Source organism: Myotis yumanensis, unplaced genomic scaffold, assembly GCF_028538775.1.
Source record: "Myotis yumanensis isolate MYYU_CA2020_CCGP unplaced genomic scaffold, mMyoYum1.0.hap1 SCAF_3, whole genome shotgun sequence".
NCBI lineage: Eukaryota > Metazoa > Chordata > Mammalia > Chiroptera > Vespertilionidae > Myotis > Myotis yumanensis.
Window position 1 is genome coordinate 64,619,409 of NW_027223754.1, and position 17,140 is coordinate 64,636,548.

The window sequence follows — 17,140 nt, forward strand, 5'->3', positions numbered from 1 at the left end:
TGGAGGGGACTGGGACACAATTGGCCCTCTAGGCAGGCAGTGGGATGCCCTTGCCAGTCCAGGATCTGGATCCATCCTACTTACTTCACTCCGGGTGTTGGAAGCCACCTGGCAGCTGCTTTTATATCATTTCTTCCTTGTGGAGCATCTAGGGAGGGGAAGTGGCTGCGATGCCTGAGGCCAACTTCCAGGAGACTGGTGGCGCTGTCAGGATAGTGCTGGCGGTGCTGGTCCATTGGTGCCTGGCCCGTTCTCTGGAGATTGGACCTGCAGGACTATTGAGGGAGGGAGTGGCTGCCACCAGGCTGGTGGGCTGCCAGGATGGGTTGGTCAGGAGTGGTGCTCCCACTGTGGCAGTGCACTGACCACCAGGGGGCAGCGCCTGCATTGAGCGTCTGTCCTATGGTGGTCAGTGGACATCACAGTGACTGGTCAACTGGTCATTCTGGTCGTTCTGTTGTTCAGTCGCTGGGCTTTTATTATATAGGATGAGTCTTTATTACAGAAGCCAGTGGCCATATAGCTGTCAGACAAAATAGTCTTTTACAACAAAATCCATACAGGCAGGCAGCCAAACATGAGCTGGTTAACATGTACTTCTTTCCTACAAAGCAGCATTAATCTCTGTACTCACAGTTGTTATCTGAGCAGCCACATGCTGCTCCCTAGACTCACTGCCTCACATGTAGCAGTACCTAAGCCCTCTGGCTCAGCAGCTTCTCCTGTCTCTCTTGCCCAGCACACTGTCTGGTTAACATTGTAGCTATATCTGAGCTCTCTATGAGCTCTTAACCTTACATTATAGCAGTATCAGCTCTCAGCTCTGTCTGAGTTCTCCCCTCTCCTGCACACATAGGAGCTACATTCTCCGTGTCTACTACCTCTGCTTCTCTGCGCTCCAGCAGACTCTCTTGCCATTCTCTCACATTGGCTCTGCCCAGCTGTGCTCTCTCTTGCAGACTCCTGGTCAATAATCTGTATATTACTCCAGAGACAAAGAAGGCTAGTTGCCAACAGTGACATCAATCATCTGGGTTATAGAAGGGCAAAGTGTACCATGTGTCCTTGCACCTGCTCATGGTGTCTTGGCCTTCAGCACCACGATTAGGATCATGCTCAGAGCAGCCTTGACCATTTTGGTGTATTGACAACAAGGCCTCTGTTCTCCCATTGGCCTTGACTATCCGGGGACCTGGTATGGTTCCCACAAATAGGTAAAAACTTGAAGGTGTCATAATTCATGTCATTAACTTCCCCCTCCACAAAGCAGCAGCTGCTTCACGCATTTAAAAGTTCTCTTTTCCAGGTGACATTGAGAGGGGAACAAGACTTCACTATGATAAATTTAGGTATGAAGAAGAAAATCCATATGTAATTCAGCAGGCAGTGCTCAATATGGGAAACAATATTTTCAAACAAGACACTAAAAGTAAACTTGCCTTTAAAAGTTTAAGTCACATTTCAGTTGTAAAAATATCAAGTGAAATGTGACTCACTATGTCATGATTTTGTTTTTAATTTCAGCTGTGGCTATTCTTCCACTGCCTTTCATAATTTATGGAATTAACCAGGACAATGACAATTTTGATGATTCATTCTTCTTAGTCACCAACATTCATTCTATTATTATAAATTCCATTTCCATTCTCTCATTAGATTTAGAGTAAATACATATGACTGTCTCCAATGTCATCACCTTAATGTTAAGTCACTATTATTTCTGTCCTGGGTAGTTGCAGTAGATCCTTAATATTATACTTAAATTCACATTTGCATTTCTCAAAATTTTCTTGCACACTAGTCAATATGATATTTATAAATATACATCTGATAATGTCACTTCAAACATCTCCATAGTGAAACTCCTAGAAAATAGCATAGGAGAAAGCTTACATGGCATTGGGTATGACCATGACTTTTTAGATACAACACAAAAGGCACAATCCAGGATGTTTAATCCCTGAAAGGCATAATTTATAAGCTAGAAGTCATTAAAATTAAGAACTTTTGCTCTGCAACACACAATATCAAGATAATGAGAAGTCTGGCTATAGACTGGGGAAAAATGTTTGCAAAAGATGTATCTGATAAAGAACTGTTATCCAAAATATACAAGGAACTCATAAACTCCAGTTTAAGAAAACAAACATCCTGATTAAAAGGGCCAAAGACTTTGACAGATTCCTCACCGAAGGAGATATACAGATAGCAAGTAAGCACATGAAAAGATGCTCCATGCCATATGTCATCAAGGAAGTGCAAATTAAAGCAACAATGAGATACCAGTACACACCTATTAGAATGGCCCAAATCGGAAACACTGACAACACCAAATGCTGGCGAGGATGTGGAGCAACAGGAGCTCATTCGTTGCTGGTGGGAATGCAAAGGATTCAGCCGCTTTGGAAGATAGTTTTTATGTTTCTTGTAAAACTAAACATACACTTCCCATATGATCCAGCAATCATGCATCTTGGTAGTTGAGTAATCAAAGGAGTTGAAACTTATGTCCCCACAAAAACCTGCACCTAGATGTTTATTGCAGCTTTATTCATAACGACCAAAACTTGAAAGCAAGCAAGATGTTCTTCAGTGGGTGAGTGGGCAAATAGACTGTAGCACATCCAGACAATGGAATATTATTCAGTGCTAAAAAGAAGTGAGCTATCAAACCATAAAAAGATGGTGGAAACTGAAGTGTATATTTCTTAGTGATAGGAGCCAATCTGAAAAGGTTACATACTGTGATTATAACCCTATGAAGCTCTGAAAAATGCAAAACTATGCAGACAGCAAAAAAGCCAGCGATTGTTGGGAGTTGGTGGGGTGGAGAGGTGGATAGGGGGAACACAGAGGATGTTTAAGGCAGTGAAAATACTTTGTAGGATACCACAATGATGGATATACATTATTATACATTTGTCCAAACCCATGGAATGTACACCAAGAGTGAACAGTAATGTAAACTGTACATTCTGAGTGATGTGTCAATGAGGTTAATCAATGATGACAAACGTTCCATTCTGGTGGGGAATGTTGATCATGGAGGGAGGCTATGCATGAGTGGGAGAAGGGTGTATATGGAAAATCTCTGTACCTTCCTCTCAATCTAAAATGTCTCTTAAAAATAAGGCAACCACAAACAATCTCATTGGCTTTACATTCCCTCAGAGGTAAATCTGAAATCATTAACATGAACTGTAAGGCCTTGGAAGAATAGAATTCTGCCTGTGTAGCTAGTTTCATCCTACTCCCCCTTTTGCCTCTCTTACTGTAGTCATTTCAGCAATGTTTCACATAGGCCAGGTTCCTTTTCTCTCTGTGAATGTTGCACATGTGGTTAGAATATCCACCTCTTTACCTATTTCTCCTATACCAGGTATCAATGTGTGCACCATTTTTCTCAGAGAGGCATACTGTAACTATTCAGTCTGTAACACCTTCTTTTTCTTACATATGACTTGTCACAATTTGTAATTACATATTTAATGATTTATTTATGTCCCCTTGGCTGTACTAATGGTTGACAAGAACTACCTCTGTTTGTCCACTGATGCATATCCAGCATATTCTAGTTTACTGATTAGCCTATGGGCACTCAAAAATATTACTTTTGACTTACTGATTGAATCTTATTTTACTGTTAGTAAATTTATTTTAAATTATTACCTTATCTTGTCCTTATTGCAATCATGAATAACAAGTTATTATTATTTATATGTTGCAGATAAAAAATCTGAATATTAAAAAGCATTCTAAATCCCCAAGTAATATAAATTCAATTGGTAAATGTATTTAAATTCAATTTCCCACTAATATTAGTGGGATTTATTTGAAATCTCATGAAAAGCTATCAAGTTGAACAAATTAAGATGCCCAGGGTACTCAATATTTGAATTGTCCATAAAAATCATTATATGTTTAAGAATTACAGATTTCAATTTTTATCATGAGAGGCATGAAAATTAACTTTTTACAAACTCTCTTTTTGCTATTTATTTATTAATTATGCTGCTATCTGCTTCACTATTATTTTGAATTAAATTGTTGAAAGTATACAAAAGATTTTAGTTTATATAGTTGTGCCAAGAAAATAAGCGTATGGAAAATAGGATAACAAGATAATACTTATCAAATAAATATCAAGTTTAATGTGAAAAATGCATACTAGAAGTGACTTGAAGATTAAAACGGAATTCACAAGAAATACATCACAGTAATATGAGAGAACTGTCTGTCCTCAGTCACCACACAGAGGACAATTAATGAGTGACATCCTCAACAACAGTTCTACAGGAAACTCAATAATGACTTTCATGGGGATGTGTATTCAGTGTCTGTCAATATAGGCTGATGGAATGGAAGCGAAATTAGTTCTATGTGGAACAAAAATAATGTAGTCTCAATAAACTCTCTGATGCTGAGCCACCACTGGGGTTTTAGTTAAATTATCTTATTTGAACAAGCCTAGAATGGAGGGTTAGACATAAACATACGGTGATCTTTCCAACTACATTATCCAAAGCAATAGGTATCTTTTCTGAGAAGAAATTCCAAGTATTCAGGTTAAATAGTTATTTCTGCTTTCAAGTTAATGCCACCCCCCCCTCCCGCCCTTGTATATAATATAGTGAGAGACAAGAACAGCAATAAGACCACATTTCCCTGAGAAGATTTATATGGCAAATATAAGATTATCACAAAACTGGTCATGCCATAGCTCCTTTTTCAGTTTTAAAATGTTGAAAGAATTCTTTCATTGGTGGTTTTATCCTTAGTTATAACCTGTCATGTTTAACTTATTTCAGATAAATTACAATTCTAAAAGGCTACTTGAAATACTAGTACTTTCATTTAACATTGATCTTGTGTTATATGTGTTGATCATTTGATTTTCAGGAGGAAAGTTTTATTGTATTGTAAGGTCAAAAATACTGTATTTAACCTGAAACAATGTAGTCTCATTTATCCTGAATTCTCAAATTTTGTTAGGAAAGCAACACAATTTATAATCGCAACTGAATTCATAAACTCACTTTCAAGTAAAATACAACTTTATTAAATGACTAACCTGAGAAACCCTGACTAGAGAATTTAACAGGTAATATAAGATGACATCATGCTCTCTCTGAAAAAGCAATAAATTAAATGACTGAGCAGCTCCATTAGTCTTGTATCAAGGACTCAGAGGCTAATGTTCTCCTGTGTATCTAGAAGAAGACAAAAAGAGAAAGGGAGAACAGTTCTTTACAATACGATCACCCGCAACACTGTGTAATATTATTAGGTAATTATTCATTGATGAGAAAAATTTAAAAGTCTAATTTATGCTCCAAAATTCAGATTGATTTAAAAAATCCACTTTACTTTTATATATTACCTCCCAGAGTCAGATTGCTAAAATATGAGCTGTTTTGGTTTGAATAAAATAAAAACATCTCTCAACTATTATCATATAGAGTGAAAACTGTTTCTGATAAAGATGGTTTTATACTTTTAGAAAATTTGGCCAAAACTTGTCACAGTGGATTGAATGTGGTTTATTTTCCCCCAATTTCAATGGACAGTTTTATTATTTACTTAACAATCACAAACTTCACCTCCCTGCAATTGGAATTTCATCTTGTTTCCATGTTGTGTAGTAAAACAAATGACAAAGCTCATCAGAATAAGCTACTCCAAAAAGGAAATTAAGTTAACAGCTCACTTTCTTTTAACTGACAAAATATAAATATATGCACTTTAGAATGCACTGAGAGAGTCAAGTGCGATCTTGAAGAACGTAGGCAAATCCAGGGTGCAGTAAAGATGAGCCGAGATGTTGTTTCTGAGGCGGCATCTCTTGGTCAGTAGGTGGATCTTGACGTGGAGGAAGATTCTAGCTCATACCAAGTGGAGATGTGGAAAGCACTAAGTTGACTTAAGGGATGTGCACAGAAACCAAAAGCCGAAAAGTACTAAACATTGCTGAGAGCATCTGCTCCAGGAAGGACTTTATCTCCAGAAGCTTTATATTGGCACCATCCCCAGTGCTTATGGGGCTGACTTTACCCTCCATGTTTTATTTGGCACAGCAAGTGGCAGTGTCTCCAGCCCCTATGACCTCATTCATGAGGGCGTGGTCCCTTAGGCAAAAGCTTTCCATTCAAATAAACCCTCAGGTCCATTCCATATAATCTGTTTGGCTCTAGCAACAGCCTCAGCATATTTCTTGCTGCTCTAAGGACCACAGTCCAAGCCCAGCCAGCCAGCAGGTGTGTCAGAAGTCAGTCTTTGGCCAGTCTTGGCATTCTCATCAAACTTGTCATCAGTGATAAAGTCAACAGGCAAGGTGATCTTCACAGCATTCTTCTCAGCTTTGGAATCAGGTCTTTTATGATCTTGACTCCTTCTTCATCAGAGAAGTGCCAATCTCCATGTTGTTGAGCACCTTAAGGAAGGTAGAAGCCATTGCACCACCAAGAATCATCTCATTGACTTTGTCCAGCGTATTAGTGGTCTAAGCTGGATCTAGTCTGTAACTGTAGCTCCACCCAGGATAGCCAGGGAAGGCTCTCCAAGGCCATGGCAAAGTAGTTCAGCTCCATCTTCACAAAAAGTGTCTCCAGACTAACTGCCACCATGGAACTGTGGGCTCTGTGAGCAGTGCCAAAAGCATCTTTGACATAGCCACCCCCTCGTTTGGCAAATGAGGCTCAGAGGCTTCTCGTTAAGCTGGCTGGGCTGTAACCTTGTTCCCAGACACATCCTTTCCCTTCCCTCTTCCTCCACATGAAAGCAAATGTTCCCTAGCAGGGTGACAGGCCCAGCAGCTGGGTCAGCTCAAGCCTTCTCCACCTTGGGGCCCACACAGTCCCTCGCGAACAAACATGCTTGTCCAGCAGAGAGTTGAGTTCTACAGCAACTGGCTCCAAGAAGCACTTGTCGGGTATGGGGTCAACATCAGGCCAGCCCAGGTGGCTCATAAGAAATGCCTTGGCTCCTTTGTCCAAGAAGCATGTGATGCTTAGGATGGCAGCCTTGATCCTCCGGTTATGTTATCTGGTTGTTCTTCATAGGAATATTAAAGTCCACTCTCATGGCGACCCGCTTCCCCTTTGCATCCAGTTTAACCAGCGTCTACTTGTTAGAAAGCAATATCTTGGCAAGACGCCATCAGCTATACTGGGGGAGGGGGATGAGCCAGCAGACAGCGTCTTATTGAATGTGGTTTAGATTGAATGTAATAGAAGCCTTTAATAAAGACATGAATGAAAATCATTGAACAAGAAAACTAAGTTAAAGTTAATTTTGGCTTCCCTCATCATTTTCAATTATTGTATCCCAGAATGAGAGCTATCAAACCAGGAAGGCTTTCCCGATGTCTTAAGCAGTGACAACAATGTTTCCAAATGTGTTTGGAAACAACGACAAACAATAAAGACAACATTTTGTAATCCTAAAGGCAACAAAGAAGAAAAATTATTTCAGCAACATATGGTAGAAATAGATTTTTTTTAACACAGAAGGAAAAATAAATGATTGACAATAAATTCAATTTATGAACATATGCATGGAAAATATGTGATAACTCAGTAATTAAATTGTAGACAATAGTAAGTTCCCAAGTGTAAGGTGGCATATAATGTTATCAACAGCTTGGTGAAATCATTCAGCTTGACACATCATTCAGAATATGAGAAAATAGGTAAGGATAAATTAATTTTTTCAAGCTGCATAAACAGAGGATAAGGAGCAAAATAAGATAATGTAATTATTCAACAATTACTGATAATTTTCATTTTTAATTAACAGTTTAGCTACCTGTTCTTTCTAAGAATGATATATCAATGAAGAAGAATATCAAAATAGCATTTTTTTCTGGTTATCTATAATGGCAGAATACTGAAAAATTGAAATATGAAAAATAGAATGATTGGAAAATTAATTTGTTTAATTAGCCAAGATTACTCAAAGGAGACTTCATAGTGGATCTAAACTGGCTTTCCCTATTGATTCCACCATTTATTATAAGAGAAAACTAAAAACAAGTTAATTAAATATTTCTGAACTCCATATATAATTTTCTCATCTTAATATGAAGATATTATCAAATACAAACATAGGGTTATTATGAAAACTAAAATGTCACATATTGAAACCTTTGTTATGTACTAGTTGCTCAGTAATTGTTAATCTCATCTTTTTCCACTTTTACATATACAAATAACCCAATGCAATAATTTGCAATAAGATTTACTGTAAGAAATAAAATATTTGTTTAACAGTCTATCCAGTCTAGGCCAGTTTCTATGTTTAATTACAATAATAATTAAACTTTGGAGAGATTCTACAAATGGGTTTTTTTAAGTTGGAATGTTGGAAAAAAGTCAAATTAATTTATAAAAATCTCAGTCACAATATCACAATGTATGGTGACATATGCAAAGTTATCAGTACATTTTGAAACACACATTTATTCTATTTATGTTATAATTGTGTTCATATTTTTCTGAGAACCTAACATCATCATTAGAAATTATATTTAGCCAAAACCGGTTTGGCTCAGTGGATAGAGCATCGGCCTGCGGACTGAAAGGTCCCAGGTTCGATTCCGGTCAAGGGCGTGTACTTGGGTTGCGGGCACATCCCCAGTAGGAGATGTGCAGGAGGCAGCTGATCGATGTTTCTCTCTCATCGATGTTTCTAACTCTCTATCTCTCTCCCTTCCTCTCTGTAAAAAGTCAATAAAATATATTTAAAAAAAAAAGAAATTATATTTAATCTCCACATAAATAGTCTTCTTAGCTTTCATCTACCTAACCAGATGATAGCCTTTTGATGTATACAAACTAGAGAATTTCTGCATTAATAATTTCTCATATACAAATATTTTGGCTTAAATAATTTTGCTTTATTACAAATACCTTTAAACTTTATTAATGTTTATTGAGGTGTAGAAATTGTCTTTCTTCATAATGTCAATGGAAACTGCTCCTTGATGTATGCCAGCACACAACATATATTTCTATTGACTGAGTTTCTTCATCACAGTAATTCATACTGACTTTGTTTACCTTCTCTCTTATTTGCCAACTCCAAGCTCCTCATCAAACCGGATGGCTGTATTTTTGAAATACATACAGAACCTTACCATTTTCACCACCACGTTATTAAATGGCAGCAGTAAATGGCCTCAACTTTTGGAAACATTCTTTTGATTCTCTAGTTCTCTCTCTAATTGATAAAATGAGGTAATGTATGCAATTACATTTCCTTTGCTTTTAACATAATCATAAAAAAGAAAATTCAACAATATTGATGGGAGGAAACAAAGTAAGCAAGTAAAATTAGTAATTAGTCCTATGGAATAGTCTAATGCATCAATATGAAATGTAACACCAATATAGGTCATGTCATGTCATTCTTCTTCAGTCAAACCACTAGTCACTGAATATTAAAAAGTATATCTTTTAAATTTCAATTAACACAGCGGGGCCTCATTTTCCTTTTAGTTAAGAAAAGAAAAATGAGGTTTTGGTTTTTTAAAAAAAAATTCCTTCATAAGCCACTGTTCTATAACTCCATGTATGTGGGATGCTTCAGGTTAAATATAACATTTATTAGAATTAAATATGGAGCGATTTTATGTTTTAATAATACCAGAAGCAGAATGATAAAAAAATTTTACAATCAGATTTCGCTCTTTATTTTATGGAAGACATAGGGGGGAGACCAAAACATTGACTCCTCTGTTCAAATAAACATGGATTTTTAAATATAATGAGTATGTGCTCCCAAAAAATCAAGCTCCAAGTTTGGAGTCTATATGTGAGTCTTTAGGCTATTCAACCTTATGGATGGAATTCTTATCATGTCAACATAGTGATTTGGATTCCAATCCAAAATGAACACTGATATATTATATGTGAGGAAATCACTGTGTAGAAATATATTTTTATGTTTATGTATAACAGAGAACAGAGCATTAAAGAAAATATAAACATAATAATGTTCTCATTTGCATAGATTCAAAGTACTTGTAGAGAAGTATTTCCCAAGTCTTGAGACTCTGTCCACTTTGGATTGGAATCATTTTGCAGCTGAAGCCCCTTTGTCAGCTGCTGTCGAAACACGTAGTGTCAATAATTCTCCTTTAAAATTGTCTCGTTAAATATTCATATTCTTGCACCATAGAATTTTTTTTTCTATTTGCATTTAATTAAATCAGATACTCAGGTAAAATCCCCTATGCCAGTAATCTGAAGGTTTTCACCTTTGTATTTTCCTTTGTATATATGGGAAGATATGAGATTTGCAAAAGCAATGCTGTTTCTTACAGAAAATATATCTCATTCCTGATTCTCTCAAGGATTTAAAATTCATTCTGACATACAAATCCCTGAGGTTAAAATCCTATTTAAAGTTCACATTTGAGTTTATAATGGTTCTGCTTCTGTGCTGATTTATATTTCATAAGAATGCAAAATAAAAAGAACACATAACCTTTTACATCTAAAACAGATGACATAATGTTTGTAATTAATAAGCATCACACCATGGGTAAATAGTATTCTGCATGACAATTTTATAGCATCATTAATATCAGTGCTAAATGTCAAAGTACCCAAATGTCAAAGCATTTTCTTTTACTTACAAATACTGTTCTTATAACAAATGGTGTAGCACCTGTGAATTGATAATAAAGTCATCCTAGGATTTGGGAAAGAATTCACAGGCACATGATTGAAGGAGTTGAATCATTACCCTAACTTATATGGGACCTCCCCAACAGTGTGTTTGAAAAAGTTGTATTTTCAGCTGAGCCAGTAATGTCAGCTTAGGATCAATTAGGATATTGTGATGTTTAAACATTTATTTTGTTGGTGAGAGATAAGACTGATCTAACAATTTGCTGAGTATGGATTCAAATAATACTGCCAAGCTATGAAGGTTGTAACTAATAGTTTTGCTGAATGAGTGCTCAAGTGGAGAAGAGACACAATTAATCTATGTTTAGTATTTCATTGTTGCACATTATTTCACTTCATTTCAATAACTGAAACTTAATTGCATTAATGAATGTCTCTTTGTACATTCTCTAATGTAAGCTATTCTTTTCAAATATTCCTGCCAAAGGGAAACATTAGTATTGTCCATGTCACCCACACTTTCCTCAATCTCAATAATTGTTCTGCCACCTCTCTCTTCACAAATAGTCTCTCTTTTGAAGATCTTTCATGATATGACAACCTGTAACATCACAAGGAATTTTATAGCCTGCCTTCCTTCCTTCCTTCCTTTCTTCCTTCCTTCTTTCCTTCCATTTCTGCCCTTACAATGATTTTGAATTATTGTGTGCTAGGCACAGGGCCAAATACTACTAATAAAGGATTGACTGATACACAGTTTCTGTTTTCAAGATTTTAGCCTTCAGCTTATTCCTTGTCACTATTCTTGGAAGATTCATCATTCATTTCTAAGTGTCTTCTGTAATCCTGGTTCCCAGCTTCTTTGATCACTTCAAGGCTAATCACTTCTCTTTACATTTCATTCCTCTTTTATTTCTCATTTCCACTATCCACATCCTTCTTTATAATATCATCTTTTGTTTAATTCTTCAAAGTTAACCTAAGTTACTCCCTCTCCATAAAAAGTGGTTGAATTTCAACTCTTAAACCCTGTGGTATTTTCTCTCTGTTTTATTTTTAAAAAATGCATACCTGAATCAAACAAATAATCATTAAATGCCTACTTTGTACCAGGACAATATTTACTTTAATATTAACATGTATGCTTATTGTGTACTTATCATATGCAGATTTACCTAAATGCCCTTTAAATCTGCATTTCTGCCTTACAGACACTCTTGCTAACTATTCAATTAATATTTCTTGAAATAAATCTATCTCGCTTAAAACAATCCTAATGGTTTTATCGGTAACACCACCTCATTATGTTTGTTAATATGCCCAGAATAGTCCAAATTATTCTAAAATAAAATTTTGTCACTTGGGTCAAGCAAAATAGATAATGCTCATTAAAAGCATCAATGTTATCATTGTCGAGTAAATCTTGCATTCGTATAGTGAAATGGATATAAGGTCTACTGGTATATTTACCATAGTAATGTATAGTCACCAGGAAAGGCAGCATTATAATGTTGGGAAATAATTATATTTGATTTTTAAATTTCTGCTGTCAGATGTCCCAGATCAATGAACATTGGCTATGGCAGAGTGCTAACACCCTGAGTAACCTTTGTCCTTCACACGATTCTGTAGAACTTCCCAGTCTGTGACCACAGTTTAAGGAAACTTCCTCTTCTTCTTCTTCTCTTCCTCTTCTCTTCCTCTTCTCTTCTCTTCTCTTCTCTTCTCTTCTCTTCTCTTCTCTTCTCTTCTCTTCTCTTCTCTTCTCTTCTCTTCTCTTCCCTTCTCTTCCCTTCCCTTCTCTCTTCTCTTCCCTTCCCTTCCCTTCCCTTCCCTTCCCTTCCCTTCCCTTCCCTTCCCTTCCCTTCCCTTCCCTCCTCTTCTCTCCTCAGCCCTCCTTGGTGATGACTTGTACATTATCACTCCTGAAAATTACAAGTCTCTTTTCCTTTGTTCATCAAAGTAGATATAATAAACTACTCACAAAGAAAATTATTGAAAATCATTTTAAAAGTATATTCCTAAGTCAGGAAATAGCTGCTGTCAAAGTTCAGAAACTAGAAACTAGGTACTCATAAATTGCTACTTCTATAAGACATAATCCATAAAAAATTGACAATCTAAAGAACTGTACTTTCCTTCTAAAAGTAATAGAAAATAGGTTTCTTCTGATAAAACAAAAAATTCATTTCTAAGCTAAGAAAGAAGCATAAAGAAAATACTAGGGCTGATCTAGGGATTTTGCTATGATATATACTTTATGCTATTTATATGCAATTTATTTTTTCATATTTAAAATTATTGCTGTTCACATGTTACAAGTTAAGTAGGCTAATTTTTTCTCTATACATTTACATTTCATTTTCTTATATAGTCAGTTATTAAATCATTTGTCCATGGCTATACAACAAAAAGATTATACATTTGATATGTATTTTAAAGCAAGTAGATCCAGGTTTTGAGCATGGACTGTCACAGGCAAAATTAAGCTAGTTTCACCAAGTATTCCTGGTGGGCAGAGGATCAAGACTCTCTGCTCGGTCTGATTCCTTTGGCTAGAATCCCAGATACTGCTTTTTATTTTTTTATTTTTTTTTGTGTGTGTGAGGCTTTGAGAAAACAGTTGAAGAAGTAGAAGATAAAAATCTGCATAAACCTTTGCTATGTGATGTAGCTGACTAGAGAGGCAGAATGTTAGTCCCTAACTAGATATGAAAATAAAATAATAGGCTTCTGTTGACTTATCTCATAGCATAGAATTGTTCAAATGAGAAAGTATAGCTTGGGTTATAAGCAACTGACTATCATTGTCTTCTACTAAATAATAAACAAATGTGGTAATGTCTAGGTATGATAAGAGGTTTTAAAAACTCCTGAAAATATAACAATAATAGAATATGAGCACACATTAGGTTTTTTAAAAGTTCAAGCTTAATGGTAGATTTTCATTTTTAATGTTCTTTGAACTCATTCTGCCAATGTGATAGAAAGAATAGATGTAAATTTAAATCAAACAATTGCTTTTAAAACAGTTTGAACTAATAAGACTTGAAGGTTTTGTTCATCAATGAAGAGAGCTTAGAAAGAGTGTGTTGCCACCCTTATAATCACAACAAAGTAGCAATATAATCTGCAAGTCCACAGGTTTTCTTGAGCTCACTAGAGCTAAGGCAACTAGCGTGTAATCAAAGAGACAGCCCCCCGAAGAGAGATACAGGTTGTGAGCATTTTCTTATTTGGGACTGAAATAGTCAGCCTGCACCCAGTAAGGAAAATTCAGCAAGAATAATAGCTCACAAGTTGATGGAAAATGATTGTGGGCTAGGGGAAGAGTATGGAGACTGAGGGCTGCAAATACAAAGTATCTTTTTTTGCAAGCTTTATTTGCCATAAATCTCCCTTGGCAAGATTCCTTAAGAAAGTCCCTTCATGGTGCTTGGATTAAGAGAACAGCAGCTGCTGGGGAAGAGAAACTAAATTATGTCTAAACCATTCTCCGTCATCTTCCTATTGCTGAGAAAAGTTTTTCATGAATCTCTGTGTTTTTACACATCTTGCAAGTAGAAGCACAGATAACAAATATCCTTTCGTTCTGGACTGCTTTCCAATAAAATCTATAGTGAACAGCCTTAGAAGATATAGTGTTTCCCTCAGGAGTTGAAGCCGAGGATCCTACTGGGGCAAAGATTAGAATGTTTGCTTGCAGAACCTCATCCTAACATATAAAAAGCCAGGGGCTGTCATGACCAAAACAACAGTATGGATGACCGAACAGCAGGCTATGTGGAGTGACCAGGCCAGCAGGGGGGTTTGTGAGGGACGACCAAATGACTGAATAGCAGGCTGTGTGGGGCGACCAGGCCAGCAGGGGGGTTAGTGAAGGACAACCAAACGACTGAACAGCAGGCTGTGTGGGGCAATCAGGCCAGCAGGGAGGCAGTTGGGGGCAACCAGGCTGGCAGGGGGCAGTTGAGGGTGACCAGGCTAGCAGGGGAGCAGTTGGGGGTGATCAGGCAGGCAGACAGGTGAACAGTTAGGAGCCAGCAGTCCCAGATTGTGAGAGGGATGTTCCGCTGCCGGTTTAGGCCCGATCCCAGGGGTCAGGCCTAAACCGGCAGTTGGACATCTTCTGAGGGGTCCCGAATTGGAGAGAGTGCAGGCTGGGCTGAGGGGATCCCACCCCCCAACCCCCCTGTGCACGAATTTTGTGCACCAGGCCTCTAGTATAACTATAGCTTCCTAGGTTTCAAGTTCCTACCTGTGACACCTAGCCTAATACTGTGTTGTCCCATGGGACTGGGGGAGTGAGGTTGAGGGGAGGGGAGTGAAGCAAAGGGAGCCAATGTGAACCTGAAGGTCACGCTGCATGCTCTTTTGTGAGTAAAACAGTCTTCTGTCTTTGACCCAGGGTTTTCACATTTCCTGCCAGCATCCAGGAAAGTGAGGTGATGTATTCTGGTAGCTTTAGGTAGGGCACCATGTCAGATTTTTCAGTTTTTGATGCATCTCCCAGAAACAAAATCAGTAATCTATAAAATAAAAGAAACATACCTAGTTTCTCTAAGGAGTCTGGTAAAAACATATCACAGCTGAGTGAAGTAAATGAAAGAAACTTTTAGTCCTGAAGGAGACCAGGAATATATGTTAGGCCTAGAACTTTAGCTAAGGAAGACTCAGGGCTGCTGAGAAGGCCACCATCCTGATACCTAGGATTATAGTGCCTGTGGAAGTCTGAGTCTTAATCAAAACAGCAGAGAATCACTCCCCTGTCTAAGCTAACAAGCACCAAATCACAGGTGAGAACACAATACTGCCAGGAGAGTTGAAGGGCATGAACAAATCTCCCTGACACACAGAACAAGGCAAAGACTTACAGCTGGCGATGGAGATGTTTGAGAAAAACTGGCAAATGTACGCATACTCTGTGTTAATGGTAAACAGAGGAACTTAAAGCCTGGGCTGACCCGAGGATAACAATAGTAGCCATAAACCTAAAACCCAGCAAACCCAACCACATCTCTCAGTAGATGAATTCCAACCTTCACACTGTAAGATTTGATGAAGGAATGATGTGCCCTTTTTAAAGCATGAAATCTATTTACCTTAGTCTCTTTTTTCCCCCCACACAAGATGTCCACACAAAACATATTCAAAGGCAAGAAAACACACTTTCAAGAAACAAAGTACTCAGCACAACAACTTTTATATGAAACACATTTTGGAACTAACAGGGGACTTTAAATATCTGTGATTAACATGTTAAAGTCTCAAATAGAAATGGCACGCAGCATGAAAGATAAGATGGATAATTTAGGCAGAGAAATGAAAACTTTAAGAATAATCCTAACAAATGCAAAAAGTAAAAACCACAGAAACGGAGGTAAAGAAAGCTTTCAATGACTCTGTAGTTGGTTTGATCTAGCCTAGAAAAGAATCAGTCAATTGTAAGAAAGATCCCAGAAGGATAAGAGAGGAAGAATGAGGCAGAGATATTTGAATTATAGTAGTTAAGTACTTGCCAAAATTAATAACAGAGAATTCTCACAAATCAAATAAGCTCAAGAACACCAAGAAAGACGATCAGTAACAACAAAATATATGTAGGCATGTCATATTCATTGTGCTTTAAACAAACGACTAATAAAATCTTGAAGGTGCGCCAGGCCGGTGTGGCTCAGTGATTGAGTGTCGACCTATGAACCAGAAAGTCACAGTTCAATTCCCAGTCAGGTCACATGCCTGGGTTGTGGGCTTGATCCCCAGTAGGGGGCATCTCTCATCATTGATGCTTATATCTCTAGCTTCCTCTCAATGAAAATATATTTAAAAAAACAACCATGAAGGTGCACAGGGAAAAAAAAAATCTCACATGACAAATAGGCAAACAGAGATCCTATGTAATAAAAGGCTAATATGCAAATCCACCGAACAGCAGAATGACTGGTCGCTATGACCCACACTGACCACCAGGGGGCAGATGCTCAACGCAGGAGCTACCCCCTGGTGGTCAGCGTGCTCCCACAGGAGGAACACAACTCAGCCAGAAGCCTGGCTCATGGCTGGCAAGTGTAGCGGCAGTGGCGGGAGCTTCTCCCACTTCTGCAGCAGCGCTAAGCCATCAGTCGAACATCCCCCCAGGGCTCCCGGACTGTGAGAGGGTGCGGGCCACGCTGAGGGACCCCCTGAGTGCACACATTTTGTGCACTGGGCCATTAGTAATAATGATTAATGTACTTCTCATCAAAATACATGCAAGTCATGAACTGTGGCATGATGTATTTAAATTGCTGGGTGGTGGGGGTGGGGGCAAAAACAAAACAAAACAAAACCTGTCAGCCCAGAATATCCAGCAAAAATACCTCAAAATGTAAGGAGAAATTCATACTGTCCTGTACCAACAAAATTTGAGAGAACTCATTGCTAGCAAGTATCTACTATAAGAATGTTTATAGAACAGTTTTTCATGAAAAGGCAATAGGAAACCAAAACAGAATCTTTGATCAATGTGA

At 37.6% G+C, this 17,140-nt stretch overlaps 1 pseudogene; it reads right to left on the reverse strand.

Annotated features, from left to right (window-relative positions):
- Positions 1-5,957: 5,957 nt before the first annotated feature.
- On the reverse strand, positions 5,958-15,550 carry LOC139006171 (phosphoglycerate kinase 1-like; annotated as a pseudogene).
- Positions 15,551-17,140: the final 1,590 nt, after the last annotated feature.